Source organism: Nymphalis io, chromosome 26 (assembly GCF_905147045.1).
Source record: "Nymphalis io chromosome 26, ilAglIoxx1.1, whole genome shotgun sequence".
NCBI lineage: Eukaryota > Metazoa > Arthropoda > Insecta > Lepidoptera > Nymphalidae > Nymphalis > Nymphalis io.
The window spans coordinates 4,455,071-4,479,092 of NC_065913.1; the positions used below are offsets into that span (position 1 = coordinate 4,455,071).

Below are 24,022 nucleotides of genomic sequence, written 5' to 3' on the forward strand. Positions count from 1 at the left end.
ATGTATATTGGATGAATGATGATAATATTATTTAAATAAATAAATAAAAAAAATAACAAATCTCAGTATTGAAGTTCATTGACTTCGATTTTGTGATGATTGTGTGTGTTTGTACTTTCATACACACACTAGCGTTCCTTTTAAAACTAAATGATATCGACTCGAAGGCAATTCAATCAGACGCGTAATAGCATAATGAATACACGATTGAGTTTTCATTAAATTCGAACTGAATGGAGTACCGGCTAGACTCAAGTTGTTCTATTGCTCAAGTGATGGTTAAAATATCGTTAAATGTAAGTAATACAATTAAAACAAAAACAGATAAAAAAATCGTAAGGCATGTATAATTAGGTAAATTATGTCAAGCATTCGGTATTTTTGGCTATTCTTTAATACAATAAGTCTTTATTTAATTCTAATCTATTAAAACATTAATCTTTGTTACAGAAATATATACTATTTTAAAATAAAAATAATAATAATAAAAATATTTATTACGTAATTTTAAATAACGAAAAATTGCTTCCAACAATAATTGTTTAAATTTATCGATTCAAATTTTAAATTCAAACTTTTTGACTTTAACCTTAAGTAAAAATCCCGCCAATAATTTTAACATTACCGGCCAGTATCGAACGCGCAAAAACTTTGAATCTTTGACTTCAGAGAATCGATCATATAAAAACGCATCGAAATTCCATATTCAAAGTTGCCATCTGGCACCCAAACAGTATCGCCGGCGGCCATCTTTAAAAAGAAAACTGGTCAAAGAATGTACCTCGGTCAGCCGAGTTTTGCACCTGTCACTTCTGCTCCCAACTAGTTCTTAGCGGATGTGCCGAGCATTCACCCAGAAGAAACGAGATAGATATATAAGCGTGCCGAACGAGTGAGACGAAAATATAATTATTAGATTAGCTAAAAAGAGACATGTAGCGTCGCGTGGCGCTAGAGTGGTTCGGACGATAAGTAATCCTGCTTTGCTTGTTTTATTTAATAATCCAGTTATAATAAGAAAGCGTAGTTGAGAGGTTTCTGAAGGAGTTCGTCGTTATTGCATTGTAATAAGGGTTGTTTTTAGAATGCTGTAAACAATGCGATGATAACCCTAATATGGAGTAAAGTTGAACTGTAAAGTAAACAAGCGACGGAGCAAATGTTAGTATTTATTTTTTAAATTTAAAAATGTGTGATTAGTTGCTTGTAGTAATTTATGTCTACGTATGTGTGACGTCATTCGTCAAGATTTTGGACAGTGGTGGATCTATATAGATGCTGCAGCATCAGGACCCCGATATATGACCTTCTAATCCGTATTAATTATTTTATAAAATTAAGTTATGTGTATATATGTTATATAATAGTATTTAAAATAATTTATTATATAAATTTAAATGACGTTATTAAGTATTGCATTTAGTATAAAGCAATCGCTCTTTGCGTTTGAACCGAGATGGCCGAATGGTTAGAACATATGAATAACTTAACTTATTGGGTATACCTACCCAGTAAGTTAAGGTGGTACCCCACCTAATCATCATAATATATTCTACGACTAAACAGCAATAATTAGTATAATTGTGTTCCGGTTTGAAGGGTGAGTGAGCCAGTGTAATTACAGGCACAATACATATTTTCTTAGTTCCCGATTGTTGGTTAATTGGTGGTGCATACAACGTCAATTTCTACGGGCGATTGTGAACACTTACCATTAAGTGACCCATTTCCTCGTTCGCGACCTATTTTATATATATATATATATATATATATATATATATAAATACATATACAAATATTGTGCATTTATGTATTTTTAAGGCAAAATTCAGCACATAATGCTTGATCGTATTTCGACCACGGGAGTGAATTTCTAAGACAAATAACTGCGAAGGTAAATAGAAGCGACCGGAGTGAGCCTGCGCCTATTGCGCAGGTGCAACGCCTACACACACAGACAAATTAATTCTCTTTGCTGCTACTGAGAATTACTTAATAAATGATTTTATTGGTTGGATGTGACTCAGCAACTCGAGAACTGCATAGCCTCCCTCTACAAGACCAAGCCTTTCTTAAGTTTATTCATTACTTACACGTATTTTAAATATGTCAGTGACGTATATATTATTACGTGTAGTAGACGACTAGTATTAATTTTCTTTGTCAAAGAATTAGCTTCGCATTTAAAATAAATTGTTGCCAGCCTGAACGCGTGGATGCTGAATATCTGTTTTATACTATATTATAAAATATTACATGCGTGCCTGATTTTTTAGTCTGTCTGGCAAGTCTTAAAATATCCATCATAAAAATCATAACTTTTTGTAAATGAATTTTGAAGTAAGCGTATTTAATAACAAAAATATTTATTATAAGAAAAAATATAGCAATATTTTTAGAGTCGCAATTGATAAAGATTTGAAATTAAACAAAATGTTTAATTTCAGGACATAGCTATAGCCTACTGTTTGATATTTGTCTGAGCCTATTAATAAAAAAAATATATAAGCGGCCATGTTACAGTAGCTGTCAAAAAACATTAATTCATAATGTCATTCCCGTTTCAAGTCATGTGCGAAACGAGTGTCGTGTACGTGTTCTTTATGATTTAAAATTTTAAATTTGGAATGTATAAAAAATGATTGACATCTCGTTAAGATTTATTATCTGTTCTATAAAAGTTGATTGTTATTTAAGTTACAATGTACTGTTCTCTTTTTTAATATAACATATTTATATACTAATCTAAATACATTTTTATATATTGAAAAATAAAAGTATTTAAATAATTTCTTAATTATACATTTTTATAGGACCCATTACGTGTCTGTATTCATGACGTCATTGGTAAACAAAAATAAAAAAGGTAAGTAACAGTCTGTAAATTTCTCATTGCAGGTCGAATCTTCCTTTTTTAAGGTCGTGTGTAGGTTTTTCCACCATGCTGATGAAATATTAATGTCGTACTATACACGTGGATACACATGTAACTGAATATCATCAGTCACATGTAGGTTTTCTCACGATGTCTTCCATCGATCGCGAGATGAATTATAAACACAGGTGCTTGCCCGAGTTTGAACTCACGGGCTTCGTTTAAGATTCACGTGTTCAAAAACTGCGCCGATACGGCTTTTTTAAATTACATTGCATTAATTTGTAATGTACTTCGAAGCTACCTACGTGCTACATGTTTTAAAAATGGTAGAATTCAATGAACATTGAAAATCATTTTATACTATCATCAATTATTCTTGAAATTTTATATTTCTATATCAATTGACGAGCCAACTCAGGGCATACAGACAGAACATGTTTGTTTGTCCTAAGTCTGGGTGTAATTATCTATATAAGTATGTATTTACTAAACAGAAGAAGTATATCAGTTGTCTGGTTTCCATAGTACAAGCTCTGCTTACTTTGGGATCAGATGGCCGTGTGTGAATAATGTCCCAGGATATTATTATTATTATATAAGTACATAGTAGATAGACCGTATTTACAAGGCGAATGTCTATGTCATGTCTGGTCAGGATATTTGTTTTCCGAACCGATGGTAGTATCTAATTTGAAAATCATTATGTAAGTTTAATGCTTCTATTGAATAAAGTATTAGATTTGATTTGATTTTGGTAATGTTCATCTACCGTCTTCTTCATCAGAACACGTATAAATAACAAAATTCTAGTTCTAACAACTCAATTAATCAGATTATGTCTATTCTTTGTGTCATATAACGGGTGATGTTGCTATTATTTAATATTTCAAATGATTTTGAATCTTATTGTATGTGAATAGCGTTCAATATTGAATTGTTGATATTATGATAACATGTAATACAAACATTATTTACGCATTTGCTTGAGAAGCTAAAGCTATGTTATTATGAAAGAAAGTAGGATGTGAATATAGGTGTGGAACAGAGTTTGTGAGACTTTGGATAGCTTATCAATTGCTTTATGGTTATTTTATTTATTTGTTTGTTTTCAAAGTTTGTAGATTTGTGGTTATGAATGAATATTATTATGGATTCATTCCTCAATATCGTTGTCTTTCATTATAACTGGGTTGGTATATAAGTTTTAGTCAAAATTTAATTGATTACAGAAAAAAGTTAAAGTGAAAATATGCAAAATATTTTCTTTTAAACAAAATATGAATATTATTTTTTACGAAAGGTTGATAGCGATTGTTATATAGTATTAAAGTTAGAAAAAACGCCGCCTATCTTACGTGTACGAGATCTAAGATACGTCCAATATTTTTATTCACATGCTGTGTTTGCCCGCGGCTTCGCTTGCCTTTTAGCTGAGGTGCTGGTGTTTGGGGAAGGTTATATAGAACCCCATTAAAATCACTTCATAGTATCAGCCTTGAAAGCGTAACAGAGAAACAGAATTACTTTCGCTTTTTTATTTATATTATTAATATAAATAAAAAAACCACGTGAGGTTTCATCATACTATCATTAAATATATTGTGACGTTGCGTCTATATTTAATATAATATTGATGAAAATTTTAAAGTTATATTTATTTACATTTTATATACAGACATTTTTATAAAATACAAAATTAAAATAAAAAGAACAAAATATAAATTGATTATTTGAAATTTGGCCATATTAGTGATTGAAAAATTGAAAATGAATTGTATATATGAATTTGCAACTTTCAAACAATTTTATATCTACTCTTATATCAATGAATTTTTTACTGTTGACGTTTAAGTTCCTTCGTTGCTATAGAAAATAATACGTACGTAGCTTTCGTCTTTGCCTATTTATTTGTAAACATAATCACAAACCTGTTATCACACGTAGGTCTAGTCGCTGCCTTATAAAGCTACGAAACTGATACCCGTTGAATATGTTGACGCACACACTAGTCGAAAGTCATAACTCCTGCGCTGGTGTATGAGATTGTCTATGAGATCCGTAGCTGAAATTAAACGTTTATTGGGGGGGGGGGGGTTCTAGTTTAGGTAAATCGAGTGAGACAGCTTAATTATTAATAATAATAAGTTTTATCGTTTATTTCTTATATTATATTGTACAAGGTTAAGAAACTCCTATTACGTTATAAAAACTTGTATCATAAGGCCTGTAGGGCTATTCCATAACAAACTCAAAACTCACAGAAGAAAACTTTTTCTAGAGCTCAATCATATATCTCTCATCGTTAAGGCAGTGTTCGTAAGAAACCTTTTCGTTCGAACGTTTTTTCCCCGACTTACTTTGTAAATCCGACTATCACGAAAAAGTCTTTTCATTTTTCGATTTAATATAATATGACACTTAAAAATAATGTGGCTTTCTATCGGTACAAGAATTTTCAAAATCGGTTCAGTACATCCAGAGATTACCCCCTACAACCTCTCAAACTTTAGCTCTTTATAATATTAGTGTAAATCAAGATTACACGCATTGTATATAACGATAAGTCGGTCGTTTTTTCATTTCACGAGTTAGTAACGAAGATCTTACAAAATAGCATTGCTGGCCATAAAATCTGTCTCATGTTTATCCACCATCCCGCATTGGACCAGTATCGTAGAAAAAGCTATCTACACTGGCTCACTCACCCTTCAAACCGGAACACAACAATACCAAGTACTGCTGTTTTGCGGTAGAATATCTGATGAGTGGGTGTTACCTACCAAGACGAGCTTGCACAAAGCTCTACCAACAGTATGTTTATTGATGATGATGAGGCCAATCTCAAGGGAGACTAGCCAACTGCGCAGAGCATATTATAGTGCAAGTGTGTGCGCAAATACAGGTACACTCTAATTCCTCACTCTCATAATCAGATGGGACGGCAATCAGACACGACGAGATAATTTAGTCAACCAGACAGACCAACGGCTTTACGAGTTTTCCAAAGCACGAGAGTGTACTCATTTCCATCTACCAGACTCCGGGCTGTTGTTGAGAATTTTTGAAAGAAAAATCCGAATATTTTTTATTGGCCCGACCTGGGGTTCGAACCCAGTAAGCTTCGGGATCTACGGCCTCATCTAGCTTCTAGACCAACGAGGCAATGATGTCTATTATTCCACGTGGGAATAGTTTTTTAACTTCATACATAGAATTTCAATTTTACGACAATTAGATTTTATTGCTCTGAAATTATACGTAAAGGTCTATGTGGTCTTTAAATAAATTACACTATTTCTTCCGCCAACTAGTAATTTAGTTGCTTGACGAGATCTAGTACTGTGACGGGTCTAAGAGAAAACCCCATCATTCTCGAGATAAACGCATCGTCTATAATTGTTTAAGGGTCCACGGCTGTCAATTGCAAAATCATTAGAAAACGAGAATAAAAATGGTATTTGTATGTAGATATATATGTAAATGTTTCTTTCACTATGTAATATTCGAAATTAAAGGCCACAACTGAGTATATCTGTATGTATGTTCGTGCTAATTCCATAAAGTACTCAGGGGGATGTTTATTCTATTTTTACCAAGATTGATTTATGAGATTCAGGTATATAATCTATAAATATTCTATTGAAATACGCTTATGTACAAAAAATGTGCCTCCTGAGAGCTTCTATGGCGCTGTGTGAATCGGTAAACTTGTAAATAATATAGTGTGAATTATTCCACTCTAACAAATCTAAAGAAAATTTCGCGACGTAATACATGTACCTACTTAATCTTACCAGTGCGATGGGTATATAAGTAGAGAATATTTCGAGATAGCGCAGTGGTTTGAATACGTGAAACTTAGCCAAAGACTTCGGGTTCAAATCTAAGTAAGAAAGAACCGTCGAATTTTCATGTGCTTAATTTGTATTTAAAATTCGTTTGAATGTGAAGGAAGACATCGTTAGGAAGTCTGCATCTGTTCTGTCATATTGGTACCCATCAAACCACATTCAAGCAACTTGATGGATTTATCTCCAAAACTGATTGAGGAGAACCTCAATAGGAGAAGAGAAGTCTTCTCTCTCGCTCTAGCTCACCAGTAAGGCATTGAGAGTCTGTTACTTTTCTAACGCACTCTAGCTATGATAAAGTGTTCAAAAAATACTAGCGGTTATCATAATATTAATATAAGATGAACTTTGTATTCAATACCCTTCCCTTAACGTGGCACACGTGTTTTGTGCGTGCCTTGCACGTGTGCTTTCAAAGCTTGCATGCAAGCGATTAGATTACGATAGTATCACAGTTTTTAATTATGCATATTCTAATTGTTATTAGAAACTTGGTTGATTGTTGCAATTCACCATTAAAACTATTTTTTTTAAGTAATGTAATAATTTATATTGTATGCATTCAGCAAGAAGGTCCATTGGTCCGCTCTATTTTGATTCGGCAAGTATAACCTGCTTCTTGAATTCTTAATTTAAAAAATGTATTTACAGAAATCAACTCGAACTCGGTCAGACTTGATCGCTACTTTTAAATAAAACTCGTCCCTCTAAATTTCCTATCGAGCCGTTCACATCGACTTCCTCGTACTTCATGAATAAAATAAATGAATGGAAAGGTTCCAAACTTCGATTGAGACCGACAAAGGCCGATCTGTTTGCGAGACATGTCGTCAGTTAGGATGTCACCCTCACAAGAAGTATAGCTTTAATATATAGAGCTATATATTGTACAAACCGCCTCTGATATCGTTTGTTTTGAATGATCCGCGACTGACTAGATAACAATAATAATAACCTAACACGAAAAAAAAGAATAGAGATAGAACACTTTGAAACTACTCCTACTGCGAATTCTAGTTTATGATATTCCTATAATGATGAATATTTTTTTAAATGATATAGATAAGCGGACGTATATATAAGCCGACTGATGGTAAGCACAACATATACATTGGCCATGTCAGAAATTTTAACCATCGCCATCGCCAATGTACAACCAACCTTGGAACTAAGATGTTATGTCCCTTACTGCACTGGCTCACTCACGCTTAAAAATAAAAATGCAACAATACTAAGTATTGCTATTTAGCGATGAGTGATGAGTGGGGGATATCAACCCAGAGTTTGCACAAAGCCCTACCACCTAGTATATATAAGACATATAATTTGACGAGCCGGTTGGCGTGGTTGGTAGATAGCTGCCTTTCACGCCGAAGGTTATGGGTTCGATTCCCACCCAGGATAGACATTTGTGTGCATGAACATGTCTTTTGTGCTGAGTCTGGGTGTAATTATCTGTATAAGTATGCATTTACAAAAGAAAAGTAGTATATCAGTTGTCTGGTTTCCATAGCACAAGCTCTGCTTAGCTTGGGATCAGATGGCCGTTAAGCGTGTGTAAATAATGTCCCAGGATATTTTTATTATTATTATAAGAAATTGGAAGAAAAATTTGCGTGTGTTTGTGAAATAAATCCCACAATTATTGTAGTAAGGAGTTTAATTGAGACCACACAAGTATTATGTCTACCAACAAACCACAGTTAATTAGCGTGGTGCCACGCTTTATTAATAAAAAGGCATCTTTCCGTTATGACCCTAAAATATTAATTACGTTTTCTTTGTATATAATATTGTACGTTATATAGCGCTATATTTTTTATGGAACGTCACCTTTACTATCTCTGGGAAATGCTTGAATTGCATTCCCATAGATACCGAAATTGCCATAACAATAATTTATTTATATGTTATGGCCATACTTGCTGATGATGTGATAAAAATTTTCGCACGACGTTATTTGTTTTAAACTTGATCAATCAAGTTGAAGAAAGTAACGTGAGCTTAAGAAACAAGTTCTATAATGTTTCAATCCACGGCATTGACACATGTATATTAAGTAAATGAGAAATTATTGTATTTGAAATTTTATGTGTCACGGAAACTGCTCTAATAATTTGACCCAAATATTGTATTTAGATAAGAACAGAACATTGTATGCGATAAAAGGATCACAATTTCAAAATAGACAATTAATTATATTTATAAAATAAATGAATAATAAGCTAAGATGGCCGAGTGGTTAGAACGCGTGAATCGTAACCGATTATCGTGGGTTCAAACCCGGGCAAGCACCACTGAATTTTCATGTGCTTAATTTGTGTTTATAATCCATCTCGTGCTTGACGCTGAAGGAAAACATCGTGAGGAAACCTGCATGTGTCTGATTTCATTGAAATTCTGCCACATGTGTATTCTATCAACCCGCATTGAAGCAGCGTGGTGGAATAAGATCCAAACCTTCTCAAAAGGGAGAGGAGGCCTTAGCCCAGCAGTGGGACATTAACAGGCTGTTACTGTACTGATAAAATAAATAAAAAATCGATATTAATTATAGATACAAAAATAATCGTTGACCGATTTATTTTAAATAAATAAACGTCTTTTTATTTTTAATCTGTATTAGAATTTTGTGTCAGTTATAAATTCTAATGTCAGAAAAATGGGAACACTTGTGCTTAACAACTTAGTATTTTTTTATAATTACCTAAAATTGTCAAGAAAAACTGTTACGATGTCGTTTAGGTAATTATTTTCAGCAGCAGCCTGCAAGCTGGGACCTCATGATCTACAGCCTTAGAAGTTAGTTATAAGGCTAACGAGGTACTTGAACTTTTCAAATAATATTAATGCATGTATGTCAGATCTTATTCTTAACTTTTCGTTTTAACGGATAGTTAAAAAAACTGTGGTAGAGCTTCGTCCCCATCTAGGTAGCTACCACTTACCATTTTATTCTACCGCCATACCATGTATGGTGAGTTACCTAATATCAACCGGCTCTGAGATGAAGCTTATCTTTAACAAGCACCCAGTGGCTATCAGCAATGGTCACCACGTTTCATTCGTTTCCCATTTCCATCCAACACAAAATACTTTTTAAACAAAAATTATTCCCAAAAGTAAATAATAAACATATGACACGTAAAAATTAAATGTATCAGAAACGTTTCATTCGAGCGTTACACATAAAGGCACACACATTCGAATATAATTTGTTTTCTCTACGAAAATTCGAATCAATTACATACAACTGTTAATCTATTTTACTTGTATGTTGTTTTTCTGACTTATAGCGTCTAACTTTTCGCGCCATCACAGATCCAGAAGCTTATCATAGCTGCAGCGTCCGTCGGAGGGTCGAAGCAAGTCAGACGTTAGTACGGTATCAAAGAGCAACAACGCAAGTCGTGTCGTTAGTGCAGTGTGTAATATACGTGTCGTGTTTAGTGTACGGATTCTAGTTTCTCGGATGTGTTTGGATTACATTTATTTGGTAAGTTGTTTGTTAATGCTTCGTTTTAGTGTTTTTGTTTTTTTTTTTTTAAGAATGCGTTCTATTTACGAAAATTTTAGTTTGTTATTGTTTTTGTTTTAAGCGAATCAATGATATATAATATACAGATATGTTATATTGTTGGTGTTCAAGAGAATTTAAATGAAATGAGTTGAAAAAATACGATTTATTGAAACGCTTACCTGTATGTGAATAAGTAAATTACGTAAAAAATAACTAGTATATATTTAAAATTCATTGAGAGATAGGTAATAATATATAAATATTTTTAATAAATATAATTTATAATATATAAAACATACAATAAAGTAAGAAACGACGTAAAATATTCATTTGCAATAAAAAAAAAAATCTTTTTTTATGTTTAATTTTAGTAAAAGTAGTTTACAATATATGTTATATTATATAAAAGTTTTCAAAATATATAATATACTTAATTAAGAAAAGTAGCACTTACCACACACAATTTTAAAATGCACTAATTTTCAAGTAAGTAGTACGAAATTATATAAAAATAATAAAAATAAAAAGATTGGAAACCTTATAAGACCACATAATTCCAAGGGTATCTCAAACCTTAAACAAACCCATAAAAAACTATATTAACAAGTAGTTGCAACAAAAAGTTGATTTACCTCGAGATGAGTATGGGCACAAAACTTTGCAGTTATCTCATTGAAAACCGTTGAAAAATCAACTTTATTGCATTCATATTAAAGTCGTCACATGTACTTTATCAATACAATATATAAAATTGGTAATACACAAAGCTCTTTGCGGTTGATTAAATGAATTTTTATAGAAAATTGAACCTTATTGTACCGCATGAAGAGTTATATATAATATTATTTACCGTTTGCTACGTGCGAATAAAATTCATGGTTTTTGTATAACAGGTTACGTTTTCCTACGTAATTAGGGCAGGTGTTCTGTATCAAGATATTTTTTTTTTATTTATCTCGTTTATTTTTGATCCCTCGATTTTTTGTCTGAGATTTTTTTTTTACTGACTAATGTAGTAAAGTGTCAGTATGTGACAGACCTCGACACTTTATCTGTCAGCTTCATATTCGAACAATTGATTCGATAATTTTTGTCATTATAATTTTTTTAATTGATATGGATCGCTTATCATCGGATATCGATCGATCGGCCCATATATATATATATGGGCCAGTAGTAAGAACGCGTGAATCTTAACCGATGATCGTGGCTTCAAACCAAGCACCAAGTAAGTGAGGAAATCTGCATGTGTCTAAATTCACCGAAATTCTGCCACATGTGTATTCCACCAAACCGCAATGGAGCAGTTTGATGGAATAAGCTAAAGGCCTCTTCTCCCTTTGTTGAGAGGTTGAGAGGAGGTCCTTAGCCCAGCAGTGGGACATTCACAGGCTATTTATGGGCCAATCGATCGATATATATAAGGTGGACGGACAAGTCTGCTAAAAATTTTATAGGTATTAAAACATAACAGCATATTAGTAAAGTATAATTTGTTAAGAAGTATATGAAAAAGGATCGTAGAATTGATATTAGTTAAATATGATAATGAACATATCATATGTATTTGTAAATATGGTACCTAATTAATATAGGTAGTAGATAAATAGTAATAAATAAAATTTCCCTTTTCGTTAAAAAAGCAACACCAGACATTATGAACATGTCTTAATAATAATAATAATATCCTGGGACATTTTTCACACACGGCCATCTGATCCCAAATTAAACTTGTACAAAGCTTGTGCTATGGAAACCAGACAACTGATATACTACATATACTAATATTTTTTTTGTAAATACATACTTATATAGATAATTACACCCAGACTCAGGACAAACATACATGTTCATGCACACAAATGTCTGTCCTGGGTGGGAATCGAACCCACAACCTTCGGCGTGAAAGGCAAGTGTTCTAGCAACCACACCAACCGGCTTGTCAAAATGTCTTGAAATTATAATTTTTCGGTTTTTGGGACTCGCCGATGTTCAAGGCACCGAGTGCGCCCCGAACATCGGAATACACAATAAAAAACCAGCGGTACCCTTTCCGGCTTAACGAGGAGCGTCACGGAATCGCTTGCGCATGCTACCGTGTCGCTCTGACTGATTACTTACACCCCGACTTAACAAATATACTAACCTAACCTAGCCTTATATTTGCCCCCCCCCCCCACGCGAAAGGAAGCCAGATTAAAATAACCTTATGACAAAACTTAGACCAACACATCTCAGATATAGCTCTCGATGTATACGTCATAACGGTCAAGCTATATATGCTAGCATATAGTGCCTTTATCTATTTATAATGAACCAGTTTACGAAATATGGAAAAGGCGATGATTAAATAAATAATTTTAATATTGTGGATTAAATCGTCACTAATTAATGTTGTCTCGCTCAGATCCGGCTCGATACATTTAAAAAACATATATTTTATGTAAGGCAGAATTGTAGCCTTAAAATTGTATTAATAAGCTATTTTTTTAAGTTTAAGAAATGATTTCGGTTATTTTTATATAAATCTCATTATGCCATGACGGATTGAAAATTTAATGGTTGTAGAACGCCTACACGAATCCTAAGTGTCTATTGTGGAAACGCAAAAAATACATACAATTAGACCAATTTTTTGAGACCTCCAGCGTTTTTATATTATCCGCGCAAAAATTCTTATACACGGATCATTATTACTGGTAATTGTTAGTACTGTATTATTAAAGTATTGAAAGCTTGAGCACCCATCAATGAGGTTTATATTGTATATTTTTTTATAACAAGAGTGCCCTGATTTCGCTAAATTGTTATAGGAATGAGTAGATAGAGACAAAGCATTTGTCGAACATTGACGAACTTTTGCGTCATTAATAAGTGTGATTTTTTTTAAGAACTCGCTTCATATATTGCTCGTGTGATATTGAAAACCGACTTACGGCGGCATTCTATTTTATTATGGGTACGGGGACGAGTATATGAGCCATGGATCACCACCTTACATCACTAACTATCCTGACCTTGGGAACTAATATGTAACCTGTAGTTGTACTGGCTCACTCACCCTTCGAATCGGAACACAATACTATTGCTGTTAGACGGTAAAATATCTGACGAGTGGGTGGTACCTACTTTAATAAGAAGTTTACTCTTACTTAGTCTTGAAACCCGTATGCAGATAAGCACAGAAATAGCCTGTGAATGTCCCACTGCTGGGCTAACGCCTCCTCTCCCTTTTTGAGGAGAAGGTTTGGAGCTTATTCCACCACGCTGCTCCAATGCGGGTTGGTGGGATATAGGTGTCCAGCTCACCTCGGTAAAAACGTAAATTATTACGTCATGAGGTGAAATCGACTTTGAACAACTCATGTACGCAGATTATCTTCAACCAATAAGGAGCTACACTACATATACAAACACACCATTACTTATATTTTCAATGCGTTTCCACCAATCATATTATAAAACCATATGCATACAATGTTTTACAATACTAATGGAATAGTCAATAGTCTAGTGATAGTCAGAATTGTGATAATTATAACGTCATCATTAAAATTGTGTATGATCTCTCTTTCTCTCTAGCTTAAATAGTATATTGCTATCCTTTTCACTCTAAACGTTATCGATTATGCCTATAAATCGAGTGTGGTTCATAATTCTTCATCATATATGACGTTCGATAATTCTGAATAATGATGCGAAGCTAGACATCGTAATTAAATGGCTATGAAGTCTCTGTAACTCTGTAAATATTGAATGCGCAATTCTCTGCATCGACTTTTGGTCAAAGGAGTCCGAATAATAGTTTTTTTTAAAATTATTTATCTGTTTCAAAGGTGTCTTTCAGTAACAGATAAAAAAATAATATTTTTTTATATTTGTGAATTGTAATAGTAATGTTTGGCAAATAAAGGTTGAAATAGTTTTATTATTATTTTGGTTACGAAGATTTTTTTTAAGCAAGGCCGAAATATGTATATTTATGCAAGACTTCATTCGTCACAAAACTTTTGGTATCTTTTAATAATAATAAATTAAAAAAAAAATGTATAAGAAAATGTTACCTTTTTTATTACTCTTAAATGTTAATAATTTCATAATGCTTGTTGTATTATAAATATTATATTGCGAAAAGAACTTCATTCGAATCGGGTGTCCCACGACACTTCCCACGTTTTTTATATATAAGGGAGAATCCCACGGGCAATCTTTCATGAGTTATTGTGTACATCCAAACTAGTTTAATTAATAAAAATATTATTATAAAGTAAGTTTAAATAATCAGATCATGCTTACTATAAAAATAGATTGTCTACGTAATTTAACTGATATGTAAATAACTCCGTTTGATAAAACGAAGTCCTAATTCAGCTTGCAAGATTAAAGGTCAGAAGACCAAAACAAACAAATGAACATTTCAACTTACTTTATACAAAAAAACATTAAAATGCCCCACATTTTAAAAGAGTTTTCAAGACCCTAAAGTATTTGCATTTGTTTTGATATTGTTTTTAAGAGTTTCATTTAATTTAGTGACTAATATTTTACATTTATATTCGATTATTGTATAATATGTTATGGGACTGTATTTTTCAAATTAATAATTTGTAAATTAGCTACAGGCAATAATATCAATTGCTATCTAATTGCTATAACATAGACGATACGTAATATTGTATATTGGTTTTGTCATATCTGCATTTAAGTTAAATTAAGAAATAAAGCCGTGGTGGCCTAGCGGTAAGAACGCGTGAATTTTATCCGATGATCATGGGCTCGTGCTTGACGGTGATGGAAAACATTATGAGGAAACCTGCATGTGTCGAATTTCATTGAAATTCTGCCACATGTGTATTCCAGCGACCCGCATTGGAGTAGCGTGGTGGAATAAGTTCCAAACTTTTCCCTCAAAAAGGAAGAGGAGGCCTTCGCCCAGCAGTGGGACATTCACAGGCTGTTACTGTTGTTACTGTAAAAAATAAATTCTTAAACCATAACTTAAAGTTCCAAAAATTTACAATAAAGATTTTCAAACCGAAGAACTTAACATGTGTGTGTTAATATATTATGAGTTATTTAACTTTTTTTTATATTTCTTTCTTTGAGACGTAGGTATTAATGACGTAGTCAGCTTGTTAGATAGCGAATTCGATTTTGACAAACTATTTTTTTATCATACATTTTGTACCGGATACATTCGGATTAGAATATGTTAATTCGAATTTTTTATTTAAAAAACGGGAAATCCTTTTTAACTTTTTTTTATTGTTATTGTCAATTGAGTGCAATGACTTAAATCAACGTAAAAATTATACGACCAAGTTTTATTTCAAGACCAGTTGAAGCATTTATAGATGAATACAAGTTTTTATTCTATATTAAACTGCTTCTATTTATATATAGTTTGATGTTCTTAAACCAAATTCTTTTAACATTTTATTCAATATCTCTGGTGCACGCGGTTTTCTATGCGATTTGTATAATACATGGAATAATGAAAAATCTTAAATGCTCACAATATCAAGCAAAATAATGCATTTTTCTTTACGGAGGGTTTTCGATATACCCTAGAAAATTGTTTTTAGGGTTACCAAATAAATCCCTAAAATTGTGGTAAATAAATATATACGTAAACTTAAAGTAAATAGGTTCAATTGATTTATATGAAATAAATAGGCGATATTTAGTAATACTCGTTACAAATTGACTTGTTTGAATGGCTACCGCCATGGATGGAAGGTAGAATGGTTAAATGGTTGTACAAACAAATAGGTATATTAATTAAATAAACATCAAATTTAAAAAAGTCAGATAAATAAATAAATAATATCCTGGGGCATTATTCACACACGGCTATCTGATCCAAAGCTAAGCAGAGCTGGTGCTATGGAAACCAGACAACTGATATTCTACATATAATACTTTTCTTTTGTAAATACATACTTATATAGATAATTACACCCAGACTCAGGATAGACATGTTCATGCACACAAATGTCTATCCTGAGTGGGAATCAAAGCCACAACCTTCGGCGTGAAAGGCAAGTATCTGCCAACCATTCCAACCGACCCGTCAAACACATCATAGACAATATATAGATATATATATATATCAGAGACAGACGCTGCAATTTTATTTATATGTGATGATGAAGTGAGTACTGTTTATGTTAGGGTGGGGTTTTTATGGGCCCTTTTGTTCTCAAAGGTTTTTTGAAAATGGAAATATATTCATTTGGAAGTGATTTAGAATTATTCATGTTTGAAGTCCCATTTGTTTAAGCTACACTTTATCGGCGGTTATATTTTTTTTTTTTTTTTATAGAATAGGAAGGCGGACGAGCATATGGGCCACCTGATGGTAAGTGGTCACCAACGCTCTTAGACATTGGCATTGTAAGAAATGTCAACCATCGCTTAATATCATACCATATCCAATGCGCCACCAACCTTGGGAACTAAGATTTTATGTCCCTTGTGCCTGTAATTACACTGGCTCACTCACCCTTCAAACCGGAACACAACAATATCAAGTATTGCTGTTTTGCGGTAGAATATCTGATGAGTGGGTGGTACCTACCCAGAAGAGCTTGCACAAAGCCCTACCACCAGTAAATAGTTTAATGTTAATGTTATAGATAAAAGTAAGTAAAAAGTTTCGGTCGGCAACTATTTTACTTGGGAAGTTTTGACTTTATGACAAAATTAATTTTATTATCTTATGCTTAAGGTTCATAGTGCAATATTTTTTTTCTAAGACAAACTATATAATGCTTTTTGTTTTAAATGTAGTATTATAATTCCTTTATTTAAGGTATTACTAACAATCCTATTTTCCCTCACATTTGCATAAGAATTTTTTAAGAAGTGTGCAGAGTATGCAAGAAGGATCAGGATCGAACCGGTTTTCTCCAAATCCTGTTAAAACTGGTTAGGCTACAACACACTATTCGTTATTTTCCGGATTATCGGAATTTGCAGATTATTTACGCTTTATAATTTCAATATTTTAAGATAAAGGCATAAGTTGTGATAACCTGGTACGTTATTTAAATATATCTTATAAATATAAACAGATTACTCAGTGGGAGATATTTGTGCAAGCCCGTGGGTACATAGTTTTACATAATATCTTAGTTCCCAAGGTTGGTGGCGCATTGTCATTGTAAGGAACGTTTATTATGTCTTACTGTTTCAATATCTATGGGCGGTGGCACCTATCAGGTGACCGCTCAACCGCTCGTCTACCTATTTTGTAAAAAAAAAAAATGTTGCAAAATTTAACTCATTCACTCGCCGCTGAATTTAAATGAAAACATTGTTTTTTGCACGGTGTCGATATACTCGTATTAGCAATAAGTGACAGTTATTTATCGTACAGTGTATAAACAGTAAATAATGATTATGTAATATATATATACTGTATCAAAAAAAACATATCAAAATATTTACGAACAAAAATAAATGCTGTACAAAATCGTAACCGCCTGGAATGTCGGCTAGAATGTTATAAGCTCAATTTAGTTGGTTGGCATTTTAGGAAAACTTCTAGTATTTCTAAATGAGTTTTTTTACATAACTTATAAACGCTGCTCGGAGGCGGTTTATTTAAACACTGATTTCTCTCTTTCCGTCATCACTGGTTTCATATTAGCAAGACGAAGACGTAGTATTATTTAACTAGTCTTCCGCTAAACACCTTTTTTAAGTAAGGCAGCTAGATCGCGTGAACCTCATGGCTAAGGGTCGTATTGAAAATTAGCAAATGTAAAATACCTTTAAATAAAAATAATGATAGCATAAGTAAAGATAAACATAAATTAAAGTTTAGGCTGTACATTGAAAGTCATTGCCTTTTATACTTCTTTGTCCTTTTCAATTTAAAAAAGAACTTATTAATTTAATACGTGTACACGCATAACACAGCTCTGCATACAGCTAAGTGTAATTTTAATAACAAATTAACGTCATTGTTGAGTGAAGCGTATGAAACATTTTAATAAATTGTAATTAACAGTTTCCTTATACCGCGTTTGGTGTACGTTATTTGACAACATGTAGAGTTAAACATTTGATAGAAGTGATTCTATTTATTTAAATTTTTATACTGCGCCCCTGGCAGATGATTTAGGAACCTTATTCATACAAATATCTCGATAACCGTGAAAACAACTGGTGATAGGGCTTTGTGCAAGCTCGTCTGGTTAGGTACCACCCACTCATCAGATATTCTACTGAAAAACAGCAGTACTTGGTATTGTTGTGTTCTGATTTGAAGGGTGAGTGAGACAGTGTAATTACAAGCACATGGGATATAACATCTTAGTTCACAAGGATGGTGGCGCATTAGCGGTGTAAGCAATCGTTAATATTTTTTACAATGCTAATGGGTCTTGGTGATCACTTACCATCAGTTGGCACATATGCTCGTCCGCTTACCTATACTATATAAAAAAAGAGTAAAATAGGTACGTAAATTTATATAAAAATCGTAAATAATTTTTTAATTGCAAAATTTACTTTGTTCATTTGTTTATAATGTTCTTTCACATCTTAACTACTAAACTAATCATGAATTTGTCTAGGGTACAGAAAGCACATAGATTACGTAACGTCTGACCGGAAACTACTTATTTATAAAGTTATTACTTTAACACACATTCTAAGAGACATATCTATCATGCATACGGCGTGTGCATTTTAATTTTTTGTTTTAACATTATTTTTTTTATAATACTTAAGACTTTATAAACTTTAATTTATATTATATAAGACTTTTGATTGATGGAAACTAGGTTGCTTCGTATCACGAGCGTCCGTTAAAAATAATCAACTTAACTATCAGAGCTTCGCTAATAGGTATTTAATTACTAATCTTGCGTGAAACTATTTAAAACAATCGCTTAAACCGTGACGTGAAGTGTTCCGTGGATGAGTTAACAAACACGATTTTAAGTGTTTTATTTTATTGATATTAATTAAAATAGCCCGTTAATACAAGTGTTAAATTTATATTTGTGTAATAAATAAATTCCTTTGCATAATAATTTCTATGAATATATATATAATAGGCTATTTTTATTTAACGAATTACAGGCTGGCTATCAATGTGACGTCACAGGTTCAATGCATACCCTACTTTTATGATCCCCGTTCTTACAAACTTTGGTCAAGTCAAACGGAGCTATCGACATAGCTTGTATTAGCATTAACGTGGTAATTGGCTGGTAAAATGTGTGCAAGCATAGAATGCTGCATCATCTGTCAATAATGGCGATAACGGATCGGCAAACGCAGCGTAACTGGAGAAGGTGGCAGGACCTGATGGGATTCGTAAGGCTGAGAGCCGGGAAAGCATATTTCCAGCAGTAGATGGTGATTGGCTGAATGATAATGATGATAGTTCGCTGGAGTTATAAGAATTGACGATGAAATTAGATCTCATGGTGGGGGGTGTATTAACAATATATGGTAAGGCTTACATTTCTTACAGTATTAACGGAAAAGGGTAGAAGTGATCATTTAACCTCTAGGTATCCCATGGTTGTCTGATTGAATTTAAGGTTAACATGCAAATGGGAGTATAGAAATATTAGTAATGTAATGTTATGATTGTATAATTATGTAATAAAGCTTGATTTAAAATCTCATTTTGTTGAGCAGTTTTAAAATAAGAAACAGAACACAAAAGTTTAAACGTAAACCAATATATTATAAAACATTTCTTTAATTATAAAATAAACACTTCAAAATAAAAAATTTTTTAATCGATATAAAAACACAAAAATAAATAGTTTATTGCATAATACCTTCCCCGTAACTCACTCGATAATAGACGTAATTGCCTTATCATGTTCAGACGCATGCTGAACGACGATTACATAGACTTAGGGCATGTTCACACTGTGATCAATCAATCGTAATATGAGTTTTGGAAGAAATATAACTGGCACATTTACATGTGTAATTCCGTAACTTAAATAATAAAAAAAATATAATTCACATATCAACTTCCTCGATTCTTTATTTAAATAAAACACCGTTGAATTTTACTGGATGCTAAATATACATATGCCCAGTGGTTAACCGAAGATTAAGGTTTCAAGCCTAGGCAGTAATAACTGATCTTCAACTGTTTTATTTTTGTTTCTAATTAAAACGTGCATTTGTCAACCATCAACTCGCTTTGGAGCAGCTTTGTGAAAAGCTGCTCCAAAGCTTTTTCTTGAAAGGAGAACTTTTACTTGGCGGTAGAGCTTTGTGTAAGCCCGTCTGGGTAAGTACCACCCACTCATTAGATATTCTACCGCAAAACGCAAACGCTGTTCTGGTTTGAAGGGTGAGCGAGACAATATAACTACAGGCACAAGGGCCATCTTCGTTCCCAATCTTGGTGGCACATTCTTAAAGCGCCAATGCGAGCGGTGGTAAGCACTTACCATCAGTAGACGCATAGCAGTGGGACATTTACATATATTACTTATCGGATGACATCGCTTTTGGAATCTATAACACCATTTATACTAAACAAGTGTCATCATCATCTTTAAAACAAAGGATACAAAATGGAACAATCGAATTACGAACAATTGTCGCAATTCCAAAAAATGGAATTCCTTACCAGCTCACGTGTTCCCCTCCTCTTACAACCCGGGTTCCTTCAAACGAGGCGTGAAGAGGCATCTTGCGGGCCGGCAAGGCGAAGGCGGCTAGTGCAGAACGTTTTTCCCGTCTGTACTGGCCGTCGTCGCGTTTGGACTCTCTACCACTTACCATCAGGTGGAGTAGAGTCATTTGCCCTCCCGGCGAATATAAAAAATATATATATATATATATATAAATATAATAATACACAGAAGTAAATCGTTTAAAACGTTGAAGTTAGGAACGTTTACGATTAGTCGTTACATATGGAAACGTTACAAACATTGACCTTGAAATTTAACTATCATCCAGAGTAAGTGTACTAGTGAAAATGTTTGTATTAACAAACTAAGGACTTTCAATACTTAGAAAGACAATCACATAGATCTGGCATGTATCATTAAACAAGTTCATTAACCTTGTTATCGTAATGTTGCCACAACTAGTATGATAATTGATGTTAATAAATTGCCTTCAAATATTTTAAATCTTGAACTTAATTAATTTATCCTTTTTCGTACGACACTTTTAGGAACATTTGTTATCTATATTCAATGCTTCGTTTTAGTGTCACATGTATTTTTAAATACATATATATATTTATGATTCTCAGGAATGCGGTTATATTAAAATATTATATCATAATTATGTTGCTCAGATAAAATATGCTAGGTTGATCGAGATAAAATTATAGTGTTTTCTTATCTTTAAGTCTCTAAAGTCATAAAATAAAGTTTAATATACCTTGAATGTGATAATAATCAAAAATAGAATTGATTTTTATATACATATTTCTATGTCGCTGGTATATCGATTTCATACTCATATTATAGTTTTTCAAGTAATAAAACATGCATAAATTATTGTTAATACCAACATTAATTACAGTTAAAATCTATACATATAATGTAAAGTAATAGCCTGTGAATGTCCAACTGCTGGGCTAAGGCCTCCAATGCGGGTTGGTGGAATACACATGTGGCAGAATTTCAGTGAAATCAGACACATGTAAGTTTTCTCACGATGTTTTCCTTCACCGTATAGCACGAGATAAATTATAATCACAAATTAAGCACATGAAAATTCAGTGGTGTATGCCCGGGTTTGAACCTACGATTATCGGTTAAGATTCACACATTCTTACCACTGGGCCATCTCGGGTTATATATATATGTATAGAAATGACAAAAAGTACTTGATATGTCACGTGATCGAAAATTGACGTCATTGCATCGATATGATTTTAATGCATTCGTGTAAACTCGAGATGAACTTTGAAAACATACCTACACATTGTGTCTATAGGCACATATTATTTCTATTCTATTCTTATGTTGTCAAAACGTGTCACAGCTGTGTCTAAGTTATAAAGCTGACTTGGTATGGCTAATTACTTTCTGCTTTACATTTATTGAATGAGGTTATATATTATATCGTTAGCGATTATCTGTGGACAATAGCACTGGTACGATGTGTGGTCATCGTAGCTGTCACGGGATTCTTTTGTTTTCGCTATTCTTTTACGCGCGAATTGTTATTTGTCAGTGTAAGATATCGATATGACCGGTAAATGATTTTTATCGCATATAAATTCGCAATTTCATAATTGATTACTTCTTTTTAATTTATATTTCCATTCCGTTCTAAGCGTTTCACACTACGACATTGTTCATTGAATTAGTAAATATAAGCATAAAAATATGATGATAAATATGAAATAGGCTTGACAATAACCTTAGAGTAAGTAAAAGTTTAAACTACTTTGTATCAGAATTTATATAACGCTGACAAAAATGTGTTGGATCTGTTATCGATATTAAGTAATTGCTTAATTTGTCTAGTGACTAGCTATAAGGCAGATCACAGGTCCCGGGTTCTAATCGGAGGTCGGGCCGATAAAAGGTATTGAGTTTTTTTTGTCGAAATTTTCTCAGCAGCTCAGAGTCTTGAAGTTGGAAGCATGTTTACTCAGAAAGCACGGTAAGCTCTTGGTCCTGCACCTAAATTCTCTCCAGTCGTGTCAAATTGCCGTACCATTAATTATGAGAATTATGAGAGTGCAGATATAGAGACTGCACATGTGATCGTGCACACACTTGTGCACTATATGTCCTGGGCAGTTGGCTAGCCTCCCTAAAGACTGTCAAAAGGACATCAGATATTAAACCTATATATATATATATATGTTTATTTTCAAATTTTTATTTTTAAACAAAGAATGGCTACTGAGTTTCTTGTTTGAAAATATATTAAATCATCTATTTAAAAATATGTATTTTGATTTGATTTGCCAAATATAAGCAGAGCGCGTGCGGTCGTGAAAGCTTTCAAAATAAATTCTATAACGCGCAGTGTGACGCTGCCTTCGTCCGGTATTGTTTCCCACGGACGTACAAATCGATTACTTGTTTAACAGTTGTCTTACTCGCTTCACGGTCAACATTTTTAATTATGTTAAAGTATTTTAATAAAATTCGTGGTATTCTTCGCGAATTTTATGTCTTTGTAATTTGTTTAAATTAAATTAGCAAATAGACTTTTCATTGAGATTTCAAAACAAATAATTTGAATTGCTTTTAATATAAACTTTATGAAGCGGAACATATTTTGTTCGCTTTTGAATAATAGGGATTCGTATAATCCAGTCAAATCGCAAACCTTATGTTCTATAATTTTTATAATAGATGCTTACATCATTGGAGGAATCGAAACCGATGTGATCGCGAAAAACTGATTTTTTTACTCTTGAAATTGAGGAACTTACGACGCAGAGACGATATTTTATGAGACTTTTGAGACAACATTCAGAACGCCAAAATTAAGATTTATACGAAAATTCTCATTCCTTTTTTATGCTAAAGTAACTGGACTAGTATGCCGTGACGGCGAACGACATTACATGCTCTTATGCCGGCACGCCTTCTCACCGCCACCGCTCTGTATACTATATACTAAGTTGCTATATATTAATAAAATAATAAGAAAATTATATGCATTTCATTAACGAAACTCGATGCGTTTTTTTATTTTCCATAACCAATGAATGAAAATGTTTTTTTTTTTATAATTCTTTCAATAAACATCGATTTCGATATATCATAACTTTCACGTCTGCCATAACTTTTAATT

General features: G+C 32.9%; 1 protein-coding gene across 1 annotated transcript in view; it reads left to right on the plus strand.

Moving 5' to 3' along the window:
- The first annotated feature begins 10,114 nt into the window (after positions 1–10,114).
- Positions 10,115–24,022, plus strand: part of LOC126778455 (irregular chiasm C-roughest protein-like) — an 81,462-nt gene continuing 67,554 nt past the window's right edge. Inside the window, exon 1 of the mRNA XM_050502016.1 lies at positions 10,115–10,225. The gene's annotated coding sequence lies outside the window, so the exon portion shown is untranslated. The remainder of the gene's footprint in view (positions 10,226–24,022) is intronic.